The sequence below is a fragment of the Pseudorca crassidens genome, chromosome 1, assembly GCF_039906515.1.
Source record: "Pseudorca crassidens isolate mPseCra1 chromosome 1, mPseCra1.hap1, whole genome shotgun sequence".
NCBI lineage: Eukaryota > Metazoa > Chordata > Mammalia > Artiodactyla > Delphinidae > Pseudorca > Pseudorca crassidens.
Window position 1 is genome coordinate 40,825,990 of NC_090296.1, and position 26,907 is coordinate 40,852,896.

At 45.9% G+C, this 26,907-nt stretch overlaps 1 long non-coding RNA gene across 2 annotated transcripts in view; it reads right to left on the reverse strand.

The window, feature by feature from the left end:
• LOC137222600 (uncharacterized) overlaps positions 1-26,907 on the reverse strand; it is a 121,140-nt gene that overhangs the window by 69,613 nt on the left and 24,620 nt on the right. For both annotated transcript variants that reach the window (XR_010942512.1, XR_010942511.1), the window contains exon 2: positions 17,204-17,243. This is a non-coding gene — a long non-coding RNA (uncharacterized lncRNA). The remainder of the gene's footprint in view (positions 1-17,203; positions 17,244-26,907) is intronic.

Below are 26,907 nucleotides of genomic sequence, written 5' to 3' on the forward strand. Positions count from 1 at the left end.
TATCTACACCTAGACCCTTTATTAAAATACCAGCTTTATAGAGTTATAATTTATATACGGTAAAATTCACCCATTTGAAAACGTATAGTCTTATCAGTGTGATTAATATATACAGTTGTATAATCACCACCACAATCAAGATACAGAACATTTCCATCACTCAAAAAGTACTCAGCCCCTGTGCAGTCAATCTCATTTCACCATCTCCAGCCCCAGGCAATGACTAATCTGGTTTCTGTTACTATAGCTTTGCTTCTTCTGGAATTTCATATCTGTCGAATCAGACAGCATGTAGTCTTCCACATCTGGCTTCTTTCACTTAGCATAATGCTTTTGAGATTCACCATGTTGCTGCATGTATCAGTAGTTCATTTCTTTTTGTTCCTAAGGAGTACTCCACTGTAAGGAAATACTGCACCCTGTTTATCCATTCAACAGTTAATCGATATTTGGATTGATTTCGGCTTTCAGCTACCGAAAATGAAGTTTCTATGTACATTCATATACATATCTTTGTGCGGACACGTTTTTATTTTTCTTATGTAAATATCTAAGAGGTGAATTGCGGGGTCATACGATAAGTGCACATTACATTTTATTAAAAACTGACCAATTGTTTTCCAAAGGATTGTACCATTTCACAGCTCCCATCGGTAATGGGAGAGAGTTTTTTTGTTTGTTTTTTGTTTTAGAAGATGTTGGGGGTAGGAGTTTAGTAATTTATTTATTTATTTTTGCTGTGTTGGGTCTTCGTTTCTGTGCAAGGACTTTCTCTAGTTGTGGCAAGCGGGGGCCACTCTTCATCGCTGTGCGCAGGCCTCTCACTATCGCAGCCTCTCCCGTTGCGGAGCACAGGCTCCAGACGCGCAGGCTCAGTAGTTGTGGCTCACAGCCCTAGTCGCTCCGCGGCATGTGGGATCCTCCCAGACCAGGGCTCGAACCCGTGTCCCCTGCATTAGCAGGCAGACTCCCAACCACTGCGCCACCAGGGAAGCCCTGGGAGAGAGTTTTTCATTTGCTCCACGTCCTCACCAACACGTGGTATTATAAGTATTTTTAATTCCAGTCATTCTAGTGCACATGTAGTGATAACTTATTGTTTTTAGTACATATTTCCCTAAAGATGAATAATGTTGAGCCTTCTTTCGTGTTCTTTTTTTTTTTTTTTTTTTTTTGCGGTACGCAGGCCTCTCACTGTTGTGGCCTCTCCCGTTGCGGAGCATAGGCTCCGGACGCGCAGGCTCAGCGGCCACGGCTCACAGGCCCAGCCGCTCCGCGGCATGTGGGATCTTCCCGGACCGGGGCACGAACCCGTGTCCCCTGCATCGGCAGGCGGACTCGCAACCACTGCGCCACCAGGGAAGCCCCCTTCTTTCATGTTCTTATTTACCATTTGTAAATCTTCTTTGGTGAACTCTCTGTTCAAATCTTTTGTCCATTTGTTTCTCATTTATTACAGAGTTGTAAGAGTTCTTTAAATATCCTCACTACAAATCTCTTAAGATACATTTTACAAATATTTTCTCCCAGTCAGTAACTTGCCTTGTCATTTTCTTGACAGTGTCTTTTGAAGAGTAAAAGTTGATAATTTTGCAGAAGTTCAGTTTACCAATTTTTCTCTTTCAAGATTTTGATTTTTGTATTTTATGTAAGAAATCTTTGCCTAACCCAGTTCAATTTCTTTGTTTTTTTCTAGAATTTTATACTTTAGCTCTTACGTTTAGGTTTATTATCTACTTAAAATAAATTTTGTATATGATGTGAGATAAGGGTCAACTTTCATTTTATTTCCTTATGGACATCCAGCTGTTTTTTGAAAGGTCTCTCCTTTCTCCATTGAATTACATTGGCACCTTTTTTGAAAAATGATTGACCATGTATGTGTGGGTCTATCTCTAGATTCCTTATTTTGCTCTATAATTCTGTCTATCCTTAGGCCAATACCATACTAAATTATGTAGCTTTATAGTAAATCTTGAAATCAGGTAATATAATTCCTCCACACTTGTTCTTTTTCAAAATAGTTTTGACAATTCTAGGTCCTTCACATTTTGATTAAAAATTTTTAAATAACTGTCAAGTTCTAAAAAAAAAATCTGCTGGAATTTTGATTGGGATTATATTGATTCTATATATTAATTTGGGAAGAACTGAAGTTTTAATATTACTGAGTTTTCTGACCAAATATGGTATCTCTCTCCACTAATTTAAATCTTCTTTCATTTCTCTCAACAGTTTTATGTTTCAATGTATGTGTTGCATATATTTTTTAAAATTTATCCCAAAGTGTTTCATGTTGTTAGACGCCACTGTAAAAGTCATATTTAAAAATTTCAATTTCCAATTATCTGTGACTAATAAAAAAAGACACAATTGATTTTTCTTTAATGAATTTGCAGTGCTTCAACCTTGCTAAACTCGCTTATTATTCTTGTAAATCTTTTGGTAGATTCTTTAGGATATTTCCATGTAGACAATCATGTTGGCTATAAATAAAGACAGTTTTACTTCCTTTTGTCCAATCTCTATGATTCCCATTCCCCTAGAATCTGCATTACAATGTTGAATACAAGTAGTAAGAATGGTAAGAGAGGACATAAGCTTAGGGAAAAATCATTGTGTTTTACCACTAAGTATAATGTTAACTATAGTTTTTTCACACGTGGCTTTTTATCAGGATAAAGAAATTCCCATCTATTCCTAGTTTGCTGAGATTTTATCGTGAATGAGTGTGAATTTTGTCAAATGCTTTATCTGCATGTATGGAGATGATTATTTAATTTCACTTTTTCATTCTGTTAATATAATGAATTGAGGGGTTTTTTTTAGTATTAAACCAACATTGCATTCTTGAGATAACCACCACTTGATCATGATGTATTATATACTGATGGATTTTATTTGCACAAATTCTGCTAAATATTTTGGGGGCTACGTTATGAGGGAAGTTGGTCTTTGTTTTCTTTTCTTGTGATGTCTTTGGTTTTGGTATCAGGGTAGAGTTAGCTTCATAAAGCGAGTTAGGAAGTATTCCCAACTGAATTGTAATAGTTACCCCTTAACCCTTAACATCAGGCTCATCAGTGAAGCCCTTGATGCCTGCAGTTTTCTTTGTGAGAAAGATTTTAAGTATAAATTCAAGTTCTTTAACAGGTATAGGACTATTCACATTATATTTTTAAAGAGTTCTGGTGGTTTGTGTCTTTCAAAGAATTTATCTTATCTAAATTGTTGCATTTATTGGCACAAAATTATTTACAATATTCCTCTATGATTTTTTTTGGTTTACTGGGGAATAAATGGCATAGAGGAAAACTTGCGCTTTTTAGGTATACTGTTCTATGAATTTTAACAAACTCATGCAGTGATATAACCACCACTACAATCAAGACATAGAACATTTCCGTCACCCCCAAAAGTTCCCTCACCCTCCTTTAGAGTCAGTTCCATCCCTCCAGGTCCCTTGCAACCAGTGACCTGATATCCATCTACCCATCTATAGATGTGCTTTCTCTATACTGTCATGTATCTGAAATCATATAATAAATAGCCTTCTGAATCTGCCTTCTTTCAGCTTAGCATGCTCTGTGTGTATCAGTAGTCCATTCCTTCTCATTGCTGAGTAGTATTCCATTGTATGGATGTACCACATTTGGTTATATATTCACCAGTCAAAAGAGATTTGGCTTGTTTCCAGCTTTGGCAATTGTGAATAAAGTACCATAAACATTTTTGCACAGGTTTTTGTGAAGACATATGCTTTCATTTATCTTGGATGAATATCCAGTTTTTCATGTTTTTTGAAGCTTTATTATTAAGTGCAAACACATTTAGGATTATTATGCCTTTGAATAATTTACTCCTGACTCACTAAGAAATGTCATTCTTTGTCTCTGGTATTATTTCTTCTGTTGTGGACCAATATACTGAGTTCACAGAATAGTCTGTTAAAAAAAAAAAAAAAATCCCCAGAGGGTTCTGGACGATCTTTCACTCCAAGGAGTGAATTGAGATCAAGGTTACCCTGTTTATCTCAGACTGACGCTACAAAGCAATGCTTGAATCACCTTCAGGTCAGAGCCTAGCCAAGGAGAAATCCAGTTGGCAAGAAAGCACTGAATTGCCTTGAAATATTTTCAAATATCACAGTCGTGAATCAACTCAAACCAACAGGAAATTAAAATTCATTGAAAACTCCTATGTCAAGACTCACAAACCAGAATGAGTCAAAAATGAGATGATGAAATGTTAGGACTGATTTGTGAGGTTTTGGTTCATGTACTTTTTGGTTACTTCCTGTCTTCCTCTCTCTTCTGTTTTCCTCAGTTGCTTCTAAACTTTTTGCAAATTCAGGTAAATCATGCCTGGCTGTGCCCATGATTTCCACAAACACTGAGGACAGAAAACGGTCCTAATGTCCTTCTGTCATTCCTCCCTCCCTCCTTTATTCTTCTCTTCTCTTGCACCCGCTTTCTTTCCTCCTTGACGTTAAACAATTATTTATCAAGTGCTCACTATACATAAAGTACAGTATGCAGCTGCTCTCAAAATTTTTGATCATGAAGAGGAAACACATTTTTCCGTCAAAACCCAGCACCCTCCCCCTCTGTGTGTGTGTGTGTCTCCCCTTCTCCTTCTCTGTCCCTCACCTGATTTGAGGGTGGTACTGTATCTGCTAAGAATAGTGGACATCAGTGCCAGGACTTGAGCCTCCCTGACTCCAATCCAGTTGGTGTGGAGCGGAACACACATACCGTTTTAAAAAGCTGCCCAGGTGATTTTAACATGGAGTCAGGGTTGAGAGGCACTCAACTTAAGAGTGTTCAAGGACTTTGTATCTCCTTTCTCGGGAAACTGAGGTTAAACTATTGAAGGAATTGGTCCCAAGTCACCCAGTGAGCCAAGACTAGAGCCCCGATATTGTGTGTGTATCCACACCCCACTTCTACCTGCCTAAAGAGGCTGAATCCACGGGCAGCTCAGTGCCGTCTCCCTCGCGTGGCCGGAGAATGCCTGTCTTCTCTTTCGCTATAGTCTTTAGGCACCGTATCTACCATTCATATCTCTGCTCTTACTCGTTCTTCCTGTTTATACTAACAGGAGCTCACTAATAGCTGGGAAACAACTTTAAAAAGACCCTGGCTTTTTCAACTAATCGGCATTAATCACTACCTCTGGTTAAACTGGCTGAGACAAAACCCAGAGCCGGGCTTGTTCTTTTTGTAATTGGTGAGACTCCATGAGGAAATGCAGGCAATGTGACGTCCAGGCCTGTTCCCCGTGGGGTAGAACCAGGCCGAGAGCAGAGAGGAGATGAGAACACACACATCTCCCTCTGCTGATGTCCAATGACAGGGCCAGCCTGCTGACAGCTGACGTGTCTGGTTCAGACATTGGAGCTCAGGCTGGGGTTTAGATTCCCTGGAACAATCCACGCATAAGGAAAGGAAAACACAAACGTGATTTTCTTTGACACTTTCCCCCAAGTTCCTTTTCCATTATTATTGTTAGAAATTCCAGAAAGAAACACACCGAATTAAGCATTACATACATTCTTCTCTGGAAGAGAACAGGGTGTGTGGGTTTGGGATTTATGAATAAAGTTCTTGTGTACCAAGTTACTTGGTAACCCAGGGAAAGCCAAAGGAACTCCATGCCTCGCTTCTCTAGCTATAAAATGCGGTGAACACGTTGACTTCAAAGGCCAGGCTACTCACTCTAGCCTTGCTTGAATTGTCCGGATTGGATGTTGGGATGGTCGAAAAAGGAAGAAGAAGCTGAAGTGAGCTGGAACGCCAGGCAGGGTCCTGGCAGGAGGCAGATGGTACACTCACAAGGGGTGATGGAAGAGAGTTTATGAGAGGACAATTGGCAGGTGTGTGGGTCAACAACCTTCAAGGGATGATGAAGCACTCGGGGGCTAGGAGGACAGTGCCTTCCCATCCTCAGGCCTGAAAGGACAAGGAGAGGAAGTAGTGCCCGGGAGTCTGGTGAGGCCTGTCACCGTAGGAGCTGAGGTCTTCAGTGGAGGGAGGTAGCCACCTCCAACCCACAGCCCAGCAGGGAGGGATGGGGGAGTACACACCCCAGCCTCACTCTCCCCCACGCCGTGATCTCCCACTGTGCTTCCCTTTGGCTGAACCCAGCAGGAAATGAGGGCAAAGGAGCCCAGCTGATGCAATCCATACAGGCCAGCTTCCCAGGACACAGAGCAGGGTGGACAGGGGGAGAGTAGATCCAAGGGGCAAACGGAGAACATTTAGCAGAGCTGGACAAACAGCCTCCGAGTCCGCCCAAAAAAGAACAAACTCCAAAATACACATCTACTCTATACATACCTCCTTCAATATTGTATCATGACGCGTGACTGTTAAACAGGACTACGTACGCAGAAGCACATGATCAACCATAAAGACCTACACGTATTATTATCATTATCATGATTATTCAAAGGGGGCTTAGAAACCCCTTAGTCATTGGATGTCAGGGGCTGAGCAAATACAACAATTTAGCAACTGTTAGATACAGAGGTTGTTATCAGGCTTCATCCAGCCCTGCTCTGCTGCATCTGGCCCCCCTCTGTAACACCAAGTGGCCCCGCTGGAAATTCCAACAGCGTAAGCTACAGTCACTCTGCCTGCCCGCTGTTGATTTTCCTCTCTCCTCAACTCCCGCAGGGTGGAATGTCAGCTGAGTGGCAGGGAGCCTGCTCACCAAGGGGTTGGATGATTGCTTTGGAAACCCATCCCTCTACTGGAATTTAATAAAAACCACCCATCAAACGCAGGGTGGGGGTGTTGGCTCTTTAAACGATGCTTTGCTTTAAGGAAAAAAATATTAATCTGTGCCAGTAAAAGAAAGAGGAGAAAGAATCTAGTTATTCAAAGAAGGAAGAAAAAATGTTTTTAATTTAGAACTTTACTAATTTCATTCCCCTGCTCAAAACTCTTTGATGGCTATCATTGCTGAGGGAATAAATTTCAAATGCTTTAGCCTGAGCTCTGCCCTCAGCTTTTTCTACCCAAACACTCATTACTCTCCTTCAATTATGTTTCTTCCATCAAGGTGATTGACTCAGAGAACATTTTCTGGGCCATTCCAGGTGTGTTCCCACACACAGCTTTTCCACGCTTCAGACCAGCGGTTCTCAACCTAGGACAATTTGCCTCTTAGGGGACATTCGGTAATATCCGGAGAGCTTTTTGGTTGTCACAAGTGGGGAGGGGAGGGTTCTACTAGTATCAAGTTGGTAGAGTCCAAGGAAATTGCTAAACATCCTACAATGCACAGGACAGCTTCCCACAACAAAGAGTGGTACAGCCCCAGATGTCAGTAGTGCTGAGGTTGGGAAACCGTGCTCAGGACCATGTCTGATGTCCTCCCATGCCCCACATCAAAATACTGCCCATTCATCAATGTCTGGACCTGCACTGTCCAACAGCGTAGCCACTTGTCACATGTGGCTACTGAACCCTGGGAATGTGACTAGTCCAAACTCAGATGTATTGTGTCAAATACTCATCAGCTTTCGAAGAACGAAAAAAGGAATGTTAAATGTTTCATTAATAATTTTCATATTGATTACATGTTGAAATGATAATATTTTTGGATCTTCTGGGTTAAAAAATATACATTATTAATTTTACCTGTTTAATTTTGCTTTATTAATGTGGCTGCTAGAAAATGTTAAATTTATGTGACTGAATATTATTTCTACTAGACCAGGGATCGGCAAACACTTTGTGTAAAGGGCTGGATAGAAATACTTTAGTCTTTGGAGACCACATATGGTCTGCCATGTACTTTCTCCTTCTGCTTGTCCTCCTACAGCTCCTCTTCCTCCTTCTCCAACCTTTCAAAACTATAAAAACCATTCTTAGCTCGGGGCTGTATAAACAGGGCTTGGCCCTAGATTGAGCCTGTGGGCCACAGCTGGTAGACCCGTGGGGATCAATGAGCTACAGAAGCAGTCTTTCCCTCCTTCTCTTTCACAATGAACTTGGACTTCTCCACCTCATTCCTCCTATAATTCTGGTGTCTGCATCTCAGTCTTTTCTAAATCCACGGGTTCCTACAGAGCTGACACCATCTTTCCCGAACACAGATCCTCCAGAGAGACTGGCAGGATGCCTCACCCCAAACATGGTCAGAAGAGGGAGGCAGCTGAGCTGTGGCCAGTTCCAAAGATCTCCGTGACCTTCCATTTTCCTTTGCTCTACCTGGAGCTAGTGGTAGAACCTAACTCAGAGTGAGTGTGAGGACTGATAGAATGACAGACAAACAGAACCCTCAGAACTTCGCGTGAACACAGCTGTGCTTCTCATTGTTGCTCTTATTTTTATATGAGTAATTACTGTAATTATTAAAAATTAACCATTTATTGAGTTCTAGAGATGAGACAAATGTGAAAATGATTCCCGTTATTCTTCTTGTTGCTACAATTATGTTTTTAAAACCCAATTGTTTGTGAATTGAATTATAAACTCTATAGATTTATGGTCTACTGCTTCTAAAAAGCTGATTGTTTTTCCAGGGAGTTACACACACGCATGAATGTGTATATGTTGGCAGCTCAGAATTAACAGAGTATTTTTTTAGGTTCTGAATTCCTCTCAAATGGGAACGAAGTGTTCTCCTGACCCTTCCTACACTCCATATTACTGTCGACATCTGCAACTAATTGATGATCTATAAGTCAAAACTGTGACCAATGCAAAAAACCTTTAGCCAAGCCTGCCTGGGTTTGGCTGACCCCTCCTAATGTATTTCAGATTAAGACTAAAACCAGCCACCTTTTAACTGTTCAACTGAGGACTGAACAGTAGCGGTGAATATTTATCAAACATCAAATAATCACCTGATCAGATAACATGCTTACCAGTGAAAATCTAATTTAGAGCATTTTTAAAATTTCATCTGAATTTTTAAAACCCAGACCTTTTTGAAAGGTACATAGAAATATATTGTCAGCATGCAATTTGATGGATTAAAGTCACCCTTTAAGCCAAAAAATCAAATTATGACCATCTGAATGTCTTTGTAGTAAAGGAATGACACTTTAAGAAGCAACAGGAAGGGGCAACATGGTATTTTTGGTAAAGAATTTGGGCCCTGAAATCAACAGACCCGAGTTTGTGTCCCGGTTCTGGCATTTTCTAGCTGGGTGATGCTGGGCAGGTTACTCAGCCTCCCTGAGCCTCTGTCCTCATCTGTGAAAGAGGCACAATAGAAGCTTCCTTAGGGGAATCCTTTTGAGGATTAAACGTGATATATTTAAAGGGAAGTATCTATTTAAATGGCAAACTATGCGTTTCAAACATTAGGAACGAAAAGGCTACAAAATGTACCGTCTGAATAAGTAAGAATATCTTTTTAAAATTTAATTATATAAAGGTAATGGACTTGATAGACTATTTGTGTGTTTACTAACTGGCCTACCCTGTGCTCTTTAGGAGAAGGGTTCAACAAATCTCTCTTCTACTCACATTGGCACCAACTACATAGAGTTGCCCATTTGAGAAGCAGCTTGGTGCAGTCAACAACCACATTCCGACTGAGGGCTTTCTTGGCCCAGCATCTTAGCTCTGGGGCCAGTCATCCCAGCTGCCACTCATGGCTACCTGTTGCCAAATTTCAGTTTCATTCTCTCTGGAAAATGATGGCTTATCTCTTTGAGATTTCCCCAGGGCAGAGCCAGCCTTTTCCGTCATACCAGCCTAACACACTCTCCAAATTTGGTAAAAAACTACTCAGCTATTTCCACGAGATGTGGTAAAGTCAAACAAAGAAACAGAAACTTCATTCTAAAATAAAATTTTGTTCATTTTTGATCGATATAATGCAAAAGCGGACTTGAAATGATGGATATTTATGTATTTCTAAAGTATTCATAGCTTGAGAATGATGAGGAAACTTCAGGTTTTTTTCACGGTCGTCTCCTGCATGTCTCAGGCTCCGGGGCAGGCATCTGTCTAACTGTAGACATTGCCTTCCACCTGAGCTGCTACTTCTTAGCATTGGACTTCTAGTCTATGCAACGAGGTGGCCTGACAGCCTGACGTCTCTGCAGATGCAGGATCCCCAGAGGCAAGGATGCAGGCACCGTGGCCATATTCTCTTCAAAGCGACGAGCTCCAGGGCCGGAAGGTTGGTGTGCATCAGCCGTCCTCCATCTGTGGGGTTCTGAACTAATTCAGAGTATAGGTAAGTGCACCAACCACAGGTCCACACCCAGGCCTCCAGGCCCCTCTGGCAGCTGCACCACCTCCAACTGAGGCCACCGAGGAGCCCTGAACATGATCCTCTGAGGCCACACTTTGGAGGAAAGTTGTCCTCCTACACCTGAAGTCACTGACGGGCTGGGCCAGCCTCTCTTCCGTGATCAGGGTAGGATGCGTCCCTGGGGCAGTCGAGTATCACTGGTGACCAGCACCCTCACCCCTCCGCCAGCCCCAGCGCGCCCTGCAGCAGGGGCGGGAAACACAGCTACTGACCAAGTGCCTCCAAGGTGCTTAGGCGAGGGGCTCGCGATTTGCGTATATCATCTCATTTAATCCACAACAACAGAAGCCTTGGAACTAGGCATTTTTCTCCCTATTTAACAGCTGGGGAAGTCGAAGTTCAAGAAGGTTAAACCATTTGCCTTCACTGGTCCTGCAGATCATAAGTGGCTGAGTCCACCCCAAGGTTGACCAGCACATTCATACTCGGACGGCTGCAACAGGCCAGGGCAAGGGGGGAGGGCTCTCAAAATTGTCCCCTGATGGCTGCCAGTGGCAGGGTCCCCGTGACTGGGTCTTTGTTCAAATGTGGAATGCACACACGCACGCACGCACGCGCACACACACACACACACACACACACACACACACTGTAGGGTGCCAGAGTAAGATGGCTGTGAGGTTCTGCTCTGAGCTTCCTAACTCAGAGCACTGGAGTCCTCGGCTTGGCTTGAACTCCTTCTGAGCTGAGAGCTGGCCAGGCCTCAGAAACACAGGGCCGTCCATCACTCAAGTCTCAGGTTTGCTCCTTGGAGAGCCGGAGTTGACCACAACTGCCTTGGCACCGTTCCACTGCGAGCGAGTCACAAAACTGGCATTTAAGTCCGGAGCGGAAAAAACACCCCAAGCTTGTTCGTTTTTTTCTGACAGGTGCTGGAGCCCATGAAAGGTCAGATTCCAGCTTGCAGTCACATCCTGGCTTAGCCGGCTCCAGGCACACAAAGGCCTGTCTGTCTCACCCAAGCGCGGGGAGTGGGGACCCAGGCCAAGGGCTTAACATGGCTGCCTGATGGCCCTCGCCTGTTGATCCGGCCCTTCACGGGCATGGGCCTAAATGAAGCATTGGGAAGCCCAGCTGCCGAGGACGTGTGAAGCAGGAGAAATGAAGAAGAATGCAGGCTTTTTTCTGATTTGTAATTGCAAGAGATATGAACCCCCCGGCAGCCCATGAATCCATAGCTCGCATCCAGCCCGCTGCGGATCATTTGTAAAAGCCCTGGGACGCTGCTATTTTAAGTTCAAAGCCTTGTGGGGCCACAAAATGGAGTGAGAGCTATCCCTCCAAGCCCAGCAAGGACGTTGGGAAATGAAGGAGTTTGTTCTCTTCCTTGCGGACGCACCAGGGATCGCTTGGCACTGCGCTGTTATTGGAACAGAGGGTGTGTGTTTAAATGCACGTAGCCTCGTGCTTTCAACCAGGAACATTTGTTTTTGCAGCCTTTATGAAAACATCTCCCAACGGACAATGGCTCCAAGGACCCACAGTCCTGGATTTTAAGTTCCTCGTCAGCAGCTGTAGGCCAAGGTTCTTTCACACGTCTAACTTCTTCAAAAGATGGTCACTTTACCAACTCTCCAGGCTTCTCTAGTCACGCGATTCCTTCCCCTCTCCCCCCACAACCTTCCCCATAACTTTACACCAAACTGTGATGCTGACAGGAAGCCAGAAGTCAGAGTGGCTACTGCACACCACCCCTGTAAAGGAACCTGGAAAATCTTGATCTTATAAGAACTTCGTTTGAAAGCTCCTGTCAAATAGCACGTTCGTGGTACCAATAAAATTCTTTTAACCAAGAAAAAAGAGAATAAACCTGCGTATGGAATAAAAACCAGTTGTTTCGGGATAATTTTTCCCTCCTGGTTGAGAGAATCTCATCCTAACAAGAAACCTTCTCAGTAAAATAAGATGAAGGCTAGAAACTGGGGCCTTGCCTCTTGTCCTAACTGTGTCACAGAGTTATTCTGGGGCAAAATGTGTTCATACTCAGAAAGGGGGAGCCCCAGCTTTCCAATGGGGTGAACAGCAAGACACTAACTCCAGATCTCTTCCTTTGTCCAACCCTCCTCCCCACGTGTCCTTAATATCCCCCAAAGCCCTGTCCCTGCCACACTCGGTTAGTAAGCTTCCATCCCATACACTCAACCAACAGTTTGACTCAAAGAACGTCTGCTAGTAGCCTCTGTGAAAAGCTGAGGTGTCCTTGGGGCCTGCCCCACAGCCACTCTGTAACTGAGTCTCCCCATCTCTCATTGGGGAACAGAAATACTTACAACCCTAATAAGCTTATTGATGGTCACACCTACTATGTGCACACACTGTGCTAAGCTCTTTTCTCGCATGGTCATATGATTCCCCACCACTCTATGAAGTAGGTATGATTCATCCCATTTTGTAGAAAAAGAGCCTGAGGCTCAGAGAGGCCCCCTGATATGGTGGAACCAGCGTACAAACCCACATAAAGCTGACACAAAAGATTGTGCTCTTAGCTACCACGCTGCAATGCCTCTCGTCCTAACTATAGCTCTTAAGAATAAATGATCCCCAGTAATCTTTTCAGAGAATAGTAGAAAATACTTTGGTCAAAATAATTATCAATTACTGGGCTCTCCGTGCATGCTGGGCACGGCTAGGAGCTTTGTGTAAATGTCTTATAACATTCCTGCAGGGTAGCTGACATGTCCCCTGTTTGATATGTCAATGGCTTGATGGACATGAGAGACAGGGCAAAACCCTGAGCTTGATCCTAGAGTAAGAGGGCCTTAGCAATGTAGCTGGACTGCGTACAGTATAAATCTGGCAGCATTCAAACGACTTACGGCTCCGTCGCTGTTATTTATTATTATCAGAAATAATAACTGGCATTTATTGAGACGGAATGCCACATGCTTTAGGGTTCCCTTCCTGGTGGGTTTGTGTTCCCACTTTGGGGATGTCAGCATTCCAAAACTGTGATTCGCCAGACCGCCTGGGGCTCCACACTTACATGTGTGCGTGTGTGGGTGCCTGAATGTTTGCGCACACACCTGCTATGTGTGTCTGTCACACTGCAGGGAGCTTTTCCTCATTTAAACAGCCAATTAAAACCCACTTTGGCACTTAACGCACGTCACTGCTTCTCGGCACTCAGCTGCCTTCCCAGCAGGCCTTTAATTTGATAAAGAGCTTCTAATAATGACTAACAGAGGCCCAGTAAGTTAATTAAACCTTGTCCTTTATTTTGCTTTCAAGGTGTGCCCTCCTTGTAAAAGGCCCAGGGTCTGTGCTTGCAAATGACTTTAGACAATGTTCCATGCTTCAATGAGAAAAGTATGTCTGTCATGTCCTGGCAAGTTACACTTAAAGTCTCAATTTCAGCATCATGTCAGGCTTTCACAGAGGCCAGAAGCAGATGGAAAAAACCTCTGCACCCAGTTGTATGGAAGCCAGAGTTAGCAATGGAAGATGCATTTCCTCTGAGAGTATAATGCTGAAAGATGACCTGGCTGTCATATCAAACTCCATCTATCCCATTTCTTTAAAGTAATCTGAGAGTCCAGATGGGTTGTATAAACAGAAGAGGAGGTTCCTGGGAGTTCGCTAGCTTAATGAAGCCCGTATGTTTGACTCATGTAATAAGTATTTAATCATGCTGATGAAATTCATTTAAACCTCAGCCACACACGCTGTTGCCGAAGCCCTGATAATGGCCTACATCACTCGCGCTAGCGGTGCCGGAGCAAGATAGGTGAGACAGAAAGTTGGTGACATTTCACAAGTAAATGGGCTTTGGAGGGTAGTGCAGGGGAGAGATAACGAGCCATGAGAGGCTGACTTGGAGCTCCAGGGCCTCTGAGTCCTTGAAGTTCTGCTCTGCGTTCACCCCTGGTGAGGTGCTAAAGGCTGAGTAATAATTCACATGTCCTCTCTGCTAAATTTCTGAGGGGTCAGTGCAGAGAAGATACATCAGTTTGGAAGCTGTCTGCTGCTAGTAACAGAAACCCCAGACCAAAGAGAATCAACAACCTGGAATTTTTTGGAATGTGTAGAACTAGAAGGCCTGATACACAGTGCTGTCAGACCTAGTTAATTCAGCAGTTTGATCACATCACCAAGGACCTGAGTCCTTTCTCTGTCTCTGGTCTGCAATCCATGATGTCAGCTGTCCTCAGGTCAGCTGCCTTCACAACCACAAGATGCCTGTCAGTACTGCACTGCAGTGGAATATGAATTACTACAGTGGAATAAGAGAAGCCATCTCTTCCTTTATTGGTAAAGAAAACTTTCCTTAAAGTGCCCAGTCCCATCCCAGAATATTTTTTGGCCACAAGCCAATGACTACAGAGGGACGGAATCACCATGATGGACTTTGACCACTGGTCCCTGAGTGGCAATAGGGTAGCTCATACTAGCTTGCGAGAGCTGACAGCACACCCCTCCATTTGGTGACCTCCTGTTGGTGGCCTGAGACTGGCCGTGGTGGGCATATTTACGCCACAGGAATTGGCAAACACTACACACAGGGCTTTTTTTCCCCTAAAGAGCCGTCCTGAAGATAAACATCCAGCAAAAGAGATAAACTGCAAAAGGGTGCCCATCCTGAAGGCCGAATGCCAGAACAAAACTGGGGTTCTTTTAGCTACAAAGAGAAATAAGGAGGTGGACTCAGAATAAGGATCAACAACATCTGTGTGAGAAGGGCTCAGCTGCTCACTCATTCTCTTTGGAAAACACAGCACTGGGGGTCTGAGTAAGATTAAAACAACTCATGAATAGGAGACCCTATTTAAAAGAAAGTGACTTTTAAAATATCCTAAAAGAACCTGCCCAGGTAGGAAGCACTTGTTTTGTCAGTTGGCCTCATTTTCCTGCAGAAATTGAAAAGCTTCTCTAGGAAAGCTCTTGGTTTCCTTTTAGCTAAAATGGTTCCCTACACTTTATGTATTTCACAATCACCTAGGAGAATCTGCTACAACTGCAGGTTCCTGGGCGTTCTCCCTGGTAATCTGGTTCAGTGGGTCTGCTGTGGGGACCAGGAAGCTGCACCTTGAACAGCATTCTCCTCCGCCCCTCAGTGATTCTAATGCAAGTTGTCTGAAAAGCATTTTCACGGAAAAAAAAAAAATCTTCCCCTTGATGATCTAACTCAGAGTTTGGCAAACTGCAGCCCAAAAGCTGAGAAGGGTTTTTATAGTCTTAAATGATTTATAAAAATCAAAAGAAGGATAATACTGTTTTGTGATGTTAAAATAATGTGAAATTCACATTTCAGTGTCCACAATAAAAGTTTATTGGAACACAGCACCCATTAGTTTATGTGGTGTCTGTGGCTGCCCTCACGCCATAAAGGCAGCGCTGAGCAGTAATGACAGAGGTGATATGGACAACAAAGCCTAAAATATCTACTATCTGGCCCTTTACAGGTAAAAGTTTGCCAACCCCTGGTCTAATACGTTCCACTCAATGAAGAACCAATGGAATGGGAAAGACTTTATCATTTCCCTAGCAGAAGGGGTCCCAGCTGGTTAAGTATGAGCCACTGGACATGTCAGAGCCTTGCGGCCTCGGAGTCAGCCTGCAGCCCCATTTCCTCTGGCTCAACCACAGCTAACAACGCCAGGTGTCTTTCCCTTTGACTGTTAATAAGCCCTAGATGGTGTGGAAAGCAAGTAACGGTGTCTTTGTTGGTAATATGCTCCACCTCATGCGAAACCAGTAACCATCACGGCATTACCCACGGGGCTTCTCCTCTACACACCATTCATTGTGCTTTCTCCTCTACCCGACCATTGTGGTCGGGTCAGTAGGGAATGGATTCAAACACATACTATGATTGGTCTCTGTTCTCCTGGAGCTTACACTTTAGCTGGGAAGAAAATACAGAGAACCTCCAGGCAGGGCAAAAACAGCAGTGGTTCCATTTCAAGCTATAGGGCTTTTCTCAAGCAAAATCAGACATGTGTTCACCCATTAGCCATCCTAGCTCAGGGCCCTATGAAGTCAGTGTTGTCCATGAGAGAGGGGCTCACAGAGGAGAGCTTCCAGGACTGCAGCCCTTGACTAGGGATTTTAGAAAGTTCCATTCCAAGAGTATTTGTTGACAGAGTGTCTCTGATGAGTAGGACACAGAAAGTGAACTCAAGGGAGAAGGGAATTCAGAAGAGGGGGCGGAACAGGGATCAAGGAAGGAGGCACAGCGAAGGCAATATCTGAGAAGATCTTAAAGGGCACGACATAACAGCCTCAGGCAAAGGATGAAGAAGCAAGAAAGCATAGGATGGGTGAAAAGAATGGTGCATCTCCTGGTGGGGTCGCACTAGGGTGGTGAGGCTGAGAAGGTAGGTCCAGTCGTAGTAGGCCCTGAATGCCAGAGTCAGAAATTGGCGCTTAATTCCACAGAAAGGAGGAACAAATATATGAACAAATATATGTATATAACATATACAGAAAGGGGCACAAATCACAGGTGAATTTTTCCAAAAGTGAACACGTCCAGGTAACCGGCACTTCTGTTCCCCAGAACACCCCAACCCGTGGGGAGTCCCCTCACCCTGGTACATAATTAACAATAACAATGATCATTATGACTTACATCATATAGAAAGTTATGATTTGCAAATCATATTTCCATGCATTAAGTCTCCAACATCATGTGATAGGTATTATTATTGTCCTTGTTTTACAAAGACGTAAAGCAATAAGATTGCATGAGTATCATGTAGAAGAATTTGGACTCTACCTACCCTTTGTATCCTCACCCTATTCATGGTGCAGTCATTAAAATGATGTTGTAGATATTGATTTACTCATAGAGAAATATGGTCAAAATATATTATGGAGTTTAATAGCCTTCCCCAAAGGGGAAGGGGAGGAGGAATAAATTAGGAGTATGGGATTAACAGATACACACTACTATATATAAAATAGATAAACAACAAGGACTTACTGTATGGCACAGGGAACCATATTCAATATCTTGTAATAACCTATAATGGAAAAGAATCAAAAAAAGGAAAAAATATATTTAATATATATATGTATAACCAAATCACTTTGCTGTATACCTGAAATACTGTAACTCAACTATACTTCAATTGTTTAAAACATAGGCTAAGAAGAACCGTATATCACTTATGGGAAAATATCATGGGGCAGTAGAATATTCTAGAGTCAGATCATCTGTGCTCAAACCCCACCTCTGACACTTCCTGGCTACGTGACTGCTACGAACTGAATATTTGTGTCCCAAATATTGTGCCTCAGGTTCAGATGTTGAGGCCCTAATCCTCAGTGCAATACTATTTGGAGGTGAGGACTTTGGCAAGTAATTAGGGTTAGAGGAGGTCATGAGGGTGGGGGCCTCATGAGGAGATTAATGTCCTTACAAAGCAAGAAAGAGACATGAGTTCTCTCCCCGCCTCCCCCTCTCCGTCTCCGTCTCCATCTCCCTCTCCCTGCCATGTGAGGATATAGTAAGAAGGGAGTCATCTGCAAACTAGGAAGTAGGCTCTCACCAGACACCATATCTACCAGCACCTTAATCTCGGACTTCCCAACCTCCAGAACTGTAAGAAATGAATGTTTATTGCTTAAGCCGTTCAGTGTATGGTGTTTTGTTATAGCAGCTCAAGCAGACTAAGACAATGACCTTGGGCGAGTCATGTAATTTCTGGAAGCCTCACTTTTCCCACCTGCAAAATGAGTATAATAAGAATATGTGCTTCATGTGGCTACCATGAGGACTCAATGAGAAAACCTGTGTGTGGCAGGCAGAATAATGGTGCCCCAAAACTGTCCGTGTCCTTGGGAGTCTACCGTCAAGGCTTCGTCCCAGCCAAGTAAGTCCAGGAGGGGCTGAGAGATGTGTTCTGAGCCCCCCAGGAGCAGAAGAAACCATAGCAGCTGGCGGCTGCCTTAGAATCATCCTGGGTATTGCAGGGGTAGGTGGTATTTCTGCTGTGTCCCAGCCTATAGCCTAGGACATTTCTTTATCTGAACATCCTGGATTTAACTACTGTTTGGAATTTTGACTAACTTACCTAATGCTCCTTTAATATGTGAATTCCCCATAACCCTCGTGGAAGAACGTAGCATAGTTTATTCATTAAGCCCATGAGCATTGGAGTCATCTATAGAATTCTTGGCTCTCCCAATAACTGGTTGTGTGATCTTGGATAATTAACTAATTTCTCAGGAAGCTCAGTTTCCTCATCTGCAGAAGTTGGAAGATAAGGCATTCCTGACAGGTCGTTGAGAGGCTTCAATGAGATGACGTACAGTACTTAGCACATTGCCTGAGAGAGGGTAAGCACTCCACAGTGGTAGCGTACATTACTAATCACCCACAATACGCCATCATCCTGAGAGCAGGGACTCCTGAATCGAGCACTGTGGGCGCCTTTCCCACACCCCACAAGGCCCCACAGCATCCCAGAGTCTCCAGCCCACACTTTTGCTTTGCTCTGCTGATAAAAGAGGTACAGGCAGGCCACTGGAGGCTACCAGAGACCAGAGGGACGGCAGCCACGTGCAGCATCCCGGTGAACTTGGAGAAGCAGCCCTAGCCTCCCTGAGACCTGACAGGTCCTGCTGCTGGCTGCCGCATTTGGAGCTGAAACCCAGCTGGCCTGGCTGATGTTAGTTCTGAGCAGAAGTCAGAGGGGCCGCTCTGGGGTGAGAGTGGGAGTCTTGGTGCTGGATTGCCTACCCTTTCTTCCACTAGCCAGTGCATAGCAGAGAGAAAAGGGCCTGACCTCACTGGGTGGTCGCTCTTGCTTTTTGTCTGTGATTTCCTATAGATGCCAGCCTCTACCTGGCAAATGCCCAAATGCCCCCTGCAGGTTTAAGAGAGTGATGATTCTCTGCTAAGGAACTACGGCTTGCAAAGCTGGTGACACTGCAAGGTACCACCCAACCTCCCTCCCACTCTGTTTTGACTATGCCTCTGCCACGTTCCAGACCCCAAGAATGCTACTGCCTTGATGTAGCACAAGGGCAATGCAGGGGCACCTGAGAACAACAGAGAGGTGGGTGTCATTTTCCTGTTCCCCCGTTGGCCTCTAGGAGCAAAGAGATGATGTGGGAAAAGCTCAAGACCCATTCACTGTGCAGTACAAACAGAGCGGGTTCAGGGCACAGGCTGCTTGATAGCAGCATTGAGAGGGCAGCTTCTATAACTATTGTACTCATGGAAGGAAACCTCGACTCCCTCAGTTTTCACACCAAGATATCTAGCTAAGATTTATGGATTCTTATAGATGGAGGGAGAGAAAGAGGGAAAGAAGGAGGAAGAGAAAAACCCGACTTCATAGTCCTGAGCCAGGCCTGCTACAGGTGGGAAGTAGATCCTGGCAACTGACAAAGCCATAGCGAGAGCACGACGGCGGGTGCTGTGGCCCAAGCACCACACAGAGCTGAAAGCACCAGCAAAAGGGATGTGGCCGCCGACCAACAGCCACCAACCCGACAGCAGGTGCAGAGAGGAGATGGGCAAATGCGGCCTCTCTGTCTTTGTCATCACACGCATAGGGCCCACGGTGTGTGAAACCTGTTTGTCCCGGGAGGAGGGGGCAGAAAGAGAAGAAGGAAAAAATGACTGGCCTGCTCAGGATCCACACATCACTGGAAGGGAGAGCCTGTGCCTGGGGAAGTTGGAGATTCTGCTTGGCACCGCGCCGATGGTGAGCCTGGAGGTCGTAAATCACCAGGGCTCTGCCGGCAACAGCCCCTCCCCCTGGCCTGGTGCAAAGGTGGTGGCTGTTTGGCTGGCACTGGGGCAGGTGTCTGCCAGCCCGTGGGATGCAGCCCTTGGGTGTGATGGGGGGGAGAGAGCAGAGTGGATTGTTGTGCCTGAGAACTTGGCCCGGTGGCCTGGCAGAGCTGGAATGTCCTTGGCCAGCTCTTTGTAAGCATTCAGAGGTGATCAGGAGATGAGTCTCATGATCGGATGACTTGGGCTTGCTGGAGTATTTTTCCCAGGTTTCGGAATCATCTGAGGTCACTTGAGTGTCCCTGCTGTCCTTGTTGGGTCCGTCAGGTAGCTCCCCGGATTCTAATTGTTCCGCTTGTGCTGAATTTGGTTAACTTTCATGCTGCATTTATTTAGCTTGGATGGGCTTGCCCATGAGGTAGATGTGTCAAAGTAGACTTTTAATAGTTTACCTCACCCCATGCATCGAGGAGGGGCTGTAGGCAAAAAGGGACAGATTGCCAATAGCAGCTGTGCCCCTCCCTACCCTCCCAGGTGGGCTACATATGTCCCTGCTCATATACCTGCCATCTGGCAAACACTTAATAATGCTACAAGGCCCAACTCAAATGTCCTGTCTCTGCGAGGCCTTCCATGACATCTCCCCCACCTCACACCACCACGTACTGGAGAACCAGTCCTTTTTTCCTTCAGTTGCTCAATAAAAGATTATTGAGCCCCTACTATGTCCCAGATGCTGTCAATGTAAGAGAAAACAAGACGGATGCAGCCTCGTTATAGCTTACTCTGTTGTGGATTCGAGAGATCATAAAATATACATAAATAAAATGGTCACACCTGGTACGTGCTTTAAAGGAAATAAACAAGAAGCTGAGAGCAAATAACAAGGATTAAAGTGGAGAAGTTACCATAGGCGGGGCAATGGAAGAAGGCCTCTGAGGAAATGATATTCAGTGGAAGCTGGAAAACAAAAAGGGGCCAGCAGGGGGTGCTATGTGCAGAGAAGACCTGCAAGCAAGAGGGACAGAGGTCCCTGCGATTGGAGAACAGGCAGGCTGAGATCACACAGGGCCAGGAGTCATGGGAAGGGGGCAGGCAGTCCATGCTCAGGGTCCTTCGATCATGTTGTATTTCACCCTATTTGGGCAGGTGTTCTGCTTCACTGTTACCACTGGTTTATTTCCCTGTCTTCCAAGCTGAGTGTGGGCCCTTCAAGGGCAGTGTTGTGTTTTGCTCATGATTGTGTCTTTGGCACTAGTGCATTCAACGCGTCACGGATGGATGAGATGGGCAGCTGGGCCCTGACCGCCTGAGTAGATTGCATACCTGTCTGCCCTTTGCCTCCTCTCTCCGCTTCCAAGGGTGAGGAAGAAGCCCCTGTTGGAGGAAGTGGATGCACAGCCACGTGGCCAGAGTGAATGACCGGGCCTTCGTCCTGAGATGACCTTGGCACCTGAGACACAAAGTCCACACGCCTGGAACTCCTGCAGGCTCTGAGAGCCTTTCCAGCTGCTGGCAGTGCCAAGGGTTCTCAGCAAGACTGAGCACCTTTTATGGACCCATCCATGCCTTGAATGCATGCTGAACCTCGTGATCAGTTCCTGCCCATTGTTTGGGAATTGTTCTATACGATGTCTGGTAAAAAAAAAAAAAATTCAAGTAATGTATGCTCATCAGCACACAATTCCATCTGTGGCAGCAAACGGTGATCATAGGGACACTGTTCTATTTCAGTTCAACACACACTTCTACGCCAGGCACAGGGATGCCAAGAGGACAATATAGACCCCGCCTTCAGAGAGCTTACAGGCTACTTAGAAAAGAAAAAAAAAGACTTGTAAATAAGTAAATGCTAGAAAATATGTTTAATTGCTATGAAGTGGGCATCAGCTCAGTTTACAGATAACGGGATCCATTTTACCTGGGGAGGAAAGGGAGAGTAGGAGGCATTGGAAACGTTTCCATTTGGGAGAAAGTGAGTACATGTTGACAAGAAAGGGCACTTCAGGTAGAGAGCGCAGTATAAGCAAGGAGGCGGAGAGGTCAGAAAGGGTATATTGCATTCGCTGCAAAAGAATTTGGCAAGGCTCAAAGGAGGCTGGGGGAGAGTGGGGGTGGGCAATGCACGGCTGCATGGAGATTTGCGTGCTGGTCTGAAGACTTGCACTTGACCCTGTTGGCACAGGGATCCCCTGAAGGGCTTTAAGTGGGACCGAAGGTGGAGAGGTCATGTTTACCCTGGGGAAAAACTGCTGGGGTGGCAGTGTGGAGACAGGAGGGGAGAAGATAAAGCCAGGAGGCTAGGAAATCAGTCCAGGCACAAGTGAGAGCTGTCACTGGGTTGTAGCCAAGGGCTGAGAGAGAAGGAAGATTCTGGAGGAGTTGGAATCGCTAGAACCGAATGCTGCTTCAGAGCTGGGGAAGGGGTTCCGCTCTCAGGAACCCTGGGGGTGGAGGATGGCGCAGAGGCAGAATGTAGGAGGAGGAGTAGATCTGGTGGTAAATTCATCCTGTTTGGGACAGCCTGAGTTTGACATACTCAGTACCAGACTTAGACTTGAGCAACTGGGGTTGTTCCCACCCTCTGCCCTGCACTTTGGGGACCCCATTCTCACCCTTCCTGGGTCACACCACTTTCCACGAGAAGTCTATGGGACCAAGGGGACGTGCCCACCTAGATCCAGTGACACCACACCCCTCTAGCTTTGCTCCAGGTAACTGGAAATTCCATGCCCAAATGGCCCCAGCCTGTGGCCTCTTCCCAGGTCTGTCCTCCCAAGGGTGGTCGATGTGCACACTCCTGGCCCTAGGCAGCGGCCAAGAGGCAGTTTTTTGGTGGTGTGTAGAGATGGAGCCTGGACGTGCAGCCTGGGTTGTCTACACACTTGCATGTGCACAAGGCCTCTCACTGTGTGGGGCAGAGGAGGGTTTGGAAGAGAAGGACTCTCCATTTGTCACCCACAGATATCAGACAGACCTGGAGCTAACCTGCGGGGTCATTTTCGTACTGTTCTGAAATCTTCTTTTTTCTGCACCAATTACATTATCTACAGCCCCACCTCTGAGCAAAGAACAGTGAGGAAGGGAAGCTGAGCGCATGCATCTCCTGTGCCTCCAGAAAGGCAAAGACACACCTAGATGCCCCACAAGTAGCATAAAAGACAAAGGGAGGGTCCACTTCTCTTTCCAGCCTGTGGTCCTAACCCAGGCTCCTCTGCAGAGTTTTCCTTTTGTCTCTTTCATGAAAACCAGTAGGTCTCTCCAGTCCCTCTGCTCCGATTACAATGCAGTGCTTTCTCCTGGGGAGCAGCCATCCGGATTATCTTCTGCGTCTGGTCACCTCATCAACTCATCACCTTTTCAATAACTTCATAGGAAAACATAGCCTTTCATATTTGCCTCTTAATTTCTCCCTCCTCCAGCAATTTCTTCTCTCTCTCCTTCTCTCTCTGAAAGCTTATTATTGTTACTTTACAGAACACTGGCCTATAGATTGCCCAGAAAACATGCACTGTAAAGTAAATACACATGGCTCTATCTCTGAATCATTCAGAGCTGATCCAGCTGTGCAACTTCACCCTTCCAGCTGTTTACTGGTGCACAGCCCAGCAGCTTCGTGATGTGGGTCCCGGCTTCAAAGCTACTCTATTACTGGTCAGGAGCTCCACGGGCACGGTTCACCTGAGATCACGGGGAAGAACGAGAGCAGCCCGGGCCGATGGCCCAAGCCCAGGCCCCTGGCAAGGCAAGCAGAGCACTGTCGCAGCCTGAGGGAGGGGCAGAGGGTGACTCCAGGCCATAGGGAGCTACCTGACATCCACGTCCCTGGGGTGTTTCATAAGCCCCGACAGCTCCTTACCATTGTTGCAGGGGAAGCGGGGCCTCCTATCGCTCTACCACCCCATCCCCTTCCCTGGCAGGAAACTCCCTCCTCCCTTGGAACCTCGTCCCAGACGAAGGTGGGGAGATGACTGCACCTATCAAAAAAGGTCAAGACTGGCCTAAAAGAAAACGGTGCGTGGTCTGCATTTCACAAGAGCCCTTTGCAGTTCTTTTTAATTAGCTTACATCATGTTCCCCTCAGGTGGGGAGAGCCCGGATCACTCTGTCAACAGCTCTATCTATAGCGGGCCCAGGGCGGGCCCAGCCTTCACCCCAGCCCCTCTGCCGGCACGGAGCTCCTGACCCCGGGGCTCAGCTGTGAGAATCAATCATCTCCTTCCAGAACTCATCATTCAGCAGCTGCAGGGCCTCAGCTATTTTTATCGCCCCAGGAAGCCGGTGGCCAAGGACAGGCTGGGCTACCTTTGCGGGAGGTGTTGCTGCAGAAATGAGCTGCGGATTGTCAGGGCAGCTGAGCCTCTGCCTCAAGGTCAAATCCAAAGTGCCTGACCTGGAACAGAAGAGCACTTGACCTTCCTCCACTCTGCAATAGCGAAGGCTTATGCCGGGGAAGCAGATATCCCAAGGAGGGGACGAGTCCAGGGACGCTGTGGAAGGACTTGGGGTGGGAGGGGGAGGAAAACACAGTGGACGCATGTGTGCCTGGGCTTTGCCTACCCAAACAGGGGTGCCAGAAATCATAACATCTCAGACAGCTGGCCTCCATCACCTGTCCAGTCCTAGCCAACAACCAACACTTACAGGGAGCCTTCTATATGCTGGACTGGGCCTGGCAATTCAGGGTCAGCCCTGGGGTTGTCCAGATCAAACGGAGCATCATGAAACCCAGTCCACCCATCACCCCGTTCCTTTGCCAGCCTGGGTTTATAACTATCTTCCTGCTTGGTTACCAGAGTAAGAAGGAACCTATATGGTGTAACAGCAGGTGACACAAAGTATTTTATATTTGTAAAGGTTCATCCGATACCCTAAACAAGCTCCTTCAGCACAGTCCTCTGAGGTAAGTCGGTATTTTTAGTCTGTTTAAAAATAGTCTGGAAGGCCAGCGTCTCCGCTGCCTGTGCACATGTGTGCTTTGCTAAGCGGGAAAAGCACAACTTACCAATGTCCTAACAGCAAAGGGTGGGAAAAGTCTCAGATTCCCTGCATCTCTCTCATCTCCAGAAAGGAAAGAAAGGGGTCTGAAAAGGAAAGATGAGCTCTGAGGCTCTGCCTGTTTGCACCCCTGTGACCTTTGGGGAAGGGAAAGCAGAACCCATGAAACCCTCTGCTGGAAGGATGGGTGACGGGGTAGCTGATGCCCTTGATCCCGTTCAAGCTCCAATGAGGGAGAAAGAAGCGAGTGAGGTGGCTCCAGGCCCAGCTCCCCTCTGAGCTGGGGAGAAGGCTGGTGTGCGCAGTGCCTTCCCAGTCTGTTGAGGAATCGCTGAAAGGCGTGGCTGAGGGCAGCATATCCAAGGTGGAACGGGAGATGCCCAGGGAATTTTACCTCTCAGAGCAGGAGGCAGGGCTGAGGACTTGCTTGGATTATATGAGACAGTGGGTGTCCTCGCCTGACTGGGGCAGCGGGTTGAGAGGTTGACGGACTGCCCCAGGGCCCTGGAGTCCAGCCAGGCCAAGAACCCCCTCTGTGCCCCAGGCTCACTGTGGCTGTGAGTGACCAGACTCTTTACTGCCCTGAAATATTCTCTCCCACGGCCAATGCCAAATTAGCAGATCATTTAAAGAATAAGTCACTTGACACTCTCCTTTACAGCTGGGGAGTGTGCAAATGGATCTAACCTTTCTGGAGAACAATTTGCCAACTAGTATTGGACGTTAAAAATATTCACACCCCTTTGAGCTCTTCATTTCTGCTTTCCAAATTTCCCCAAAGCAAAGAATGCCCAACAATAGCGGACTAGTGAAATGAATGCATCTATATAATGAAGTACTATGTCAGTACATATTTAATGACAAGGGAAAGTGCTAAAAATGTAACGGTCAGTTTAGAAAGGTAGAATAAAGACTGTATATAGAGTATGATCTCAAGATTTTTATTATTCTAACATTTGCTGGAAGAAGAAATGTCCCTGTTTAAGAGAATTCATTCACAAACCACTTGTATTAGAAGAGAGACCTTGTGGGTCTGGTGTTGAAAGGTGCAAAACAAGAGGAGGGTTTGGAGGGCTATGGTGGTGAGGGTGGGGAGAAGGGGGCATGGAACCAAAGGAGAAGCATGGAGCCAAAGGTGTGAGTCCCAGACCTCCCCAGAGCCAAGTCAGGCATTCCCCACTGCGGGGCTGCCTGCAGGGCACGAAGATGCCTGGTGCTCCATTTGTAGGTGCTACAGTGGCTGCAAGTTAAACCCTAACTCTGCCCCACGTGACATTTTCAGTAAAGTCCATTTCATCAATAAATGCTTTGTGTGAGTGGACATACGGGGTGGAAATCCAGAGAAGGACTTAATAATCATCTAGGTTCATGCAACGCAGAACAACACAATTAAAATGGTTGTAGAAAAAGATGCTTGGAGATGGAGGTGATCCTGAGGATGTGAGACCCCTGGAATTTCCAGAAACAATGGGGAAGATTTTGGACTTCTAGAGAGTATGCAGCAGGGTTGAGCCGCTCCCTGAGGGGCTGGGAAATCCTTGCTGACATCTGACTTGCATGTAAACGTACGTACACATACATGCACGTAGGACTGAAAGAAGCAGGACCAGGATTTCAACAGCGGTTACTCTTGGGTATAGGAAATATGATGGTATTTATTTTCCTTTTTATTTGGCTTAGAATTTTCCAACTCTGGTATAATAAACATACATTTTGTAACTTAAAAAGTAAATACAAAGCACTGCCATTCTGTGTGGTGTGTGGAGTGTTTGTGTTTCTCTGTGGGTGCTCTGCCTCTGGGTTGATGAGAAGCCTGGTCGATCCAGATCCAGACCCAGACCCTGTCACGGATGCCGACTCTTCATGGAACTCGGCGCAGCACTTGGGGTTGGGACCCTGCCCACTACGATCATACCAAAGACCACTGAAGCCCCCAGACTGGA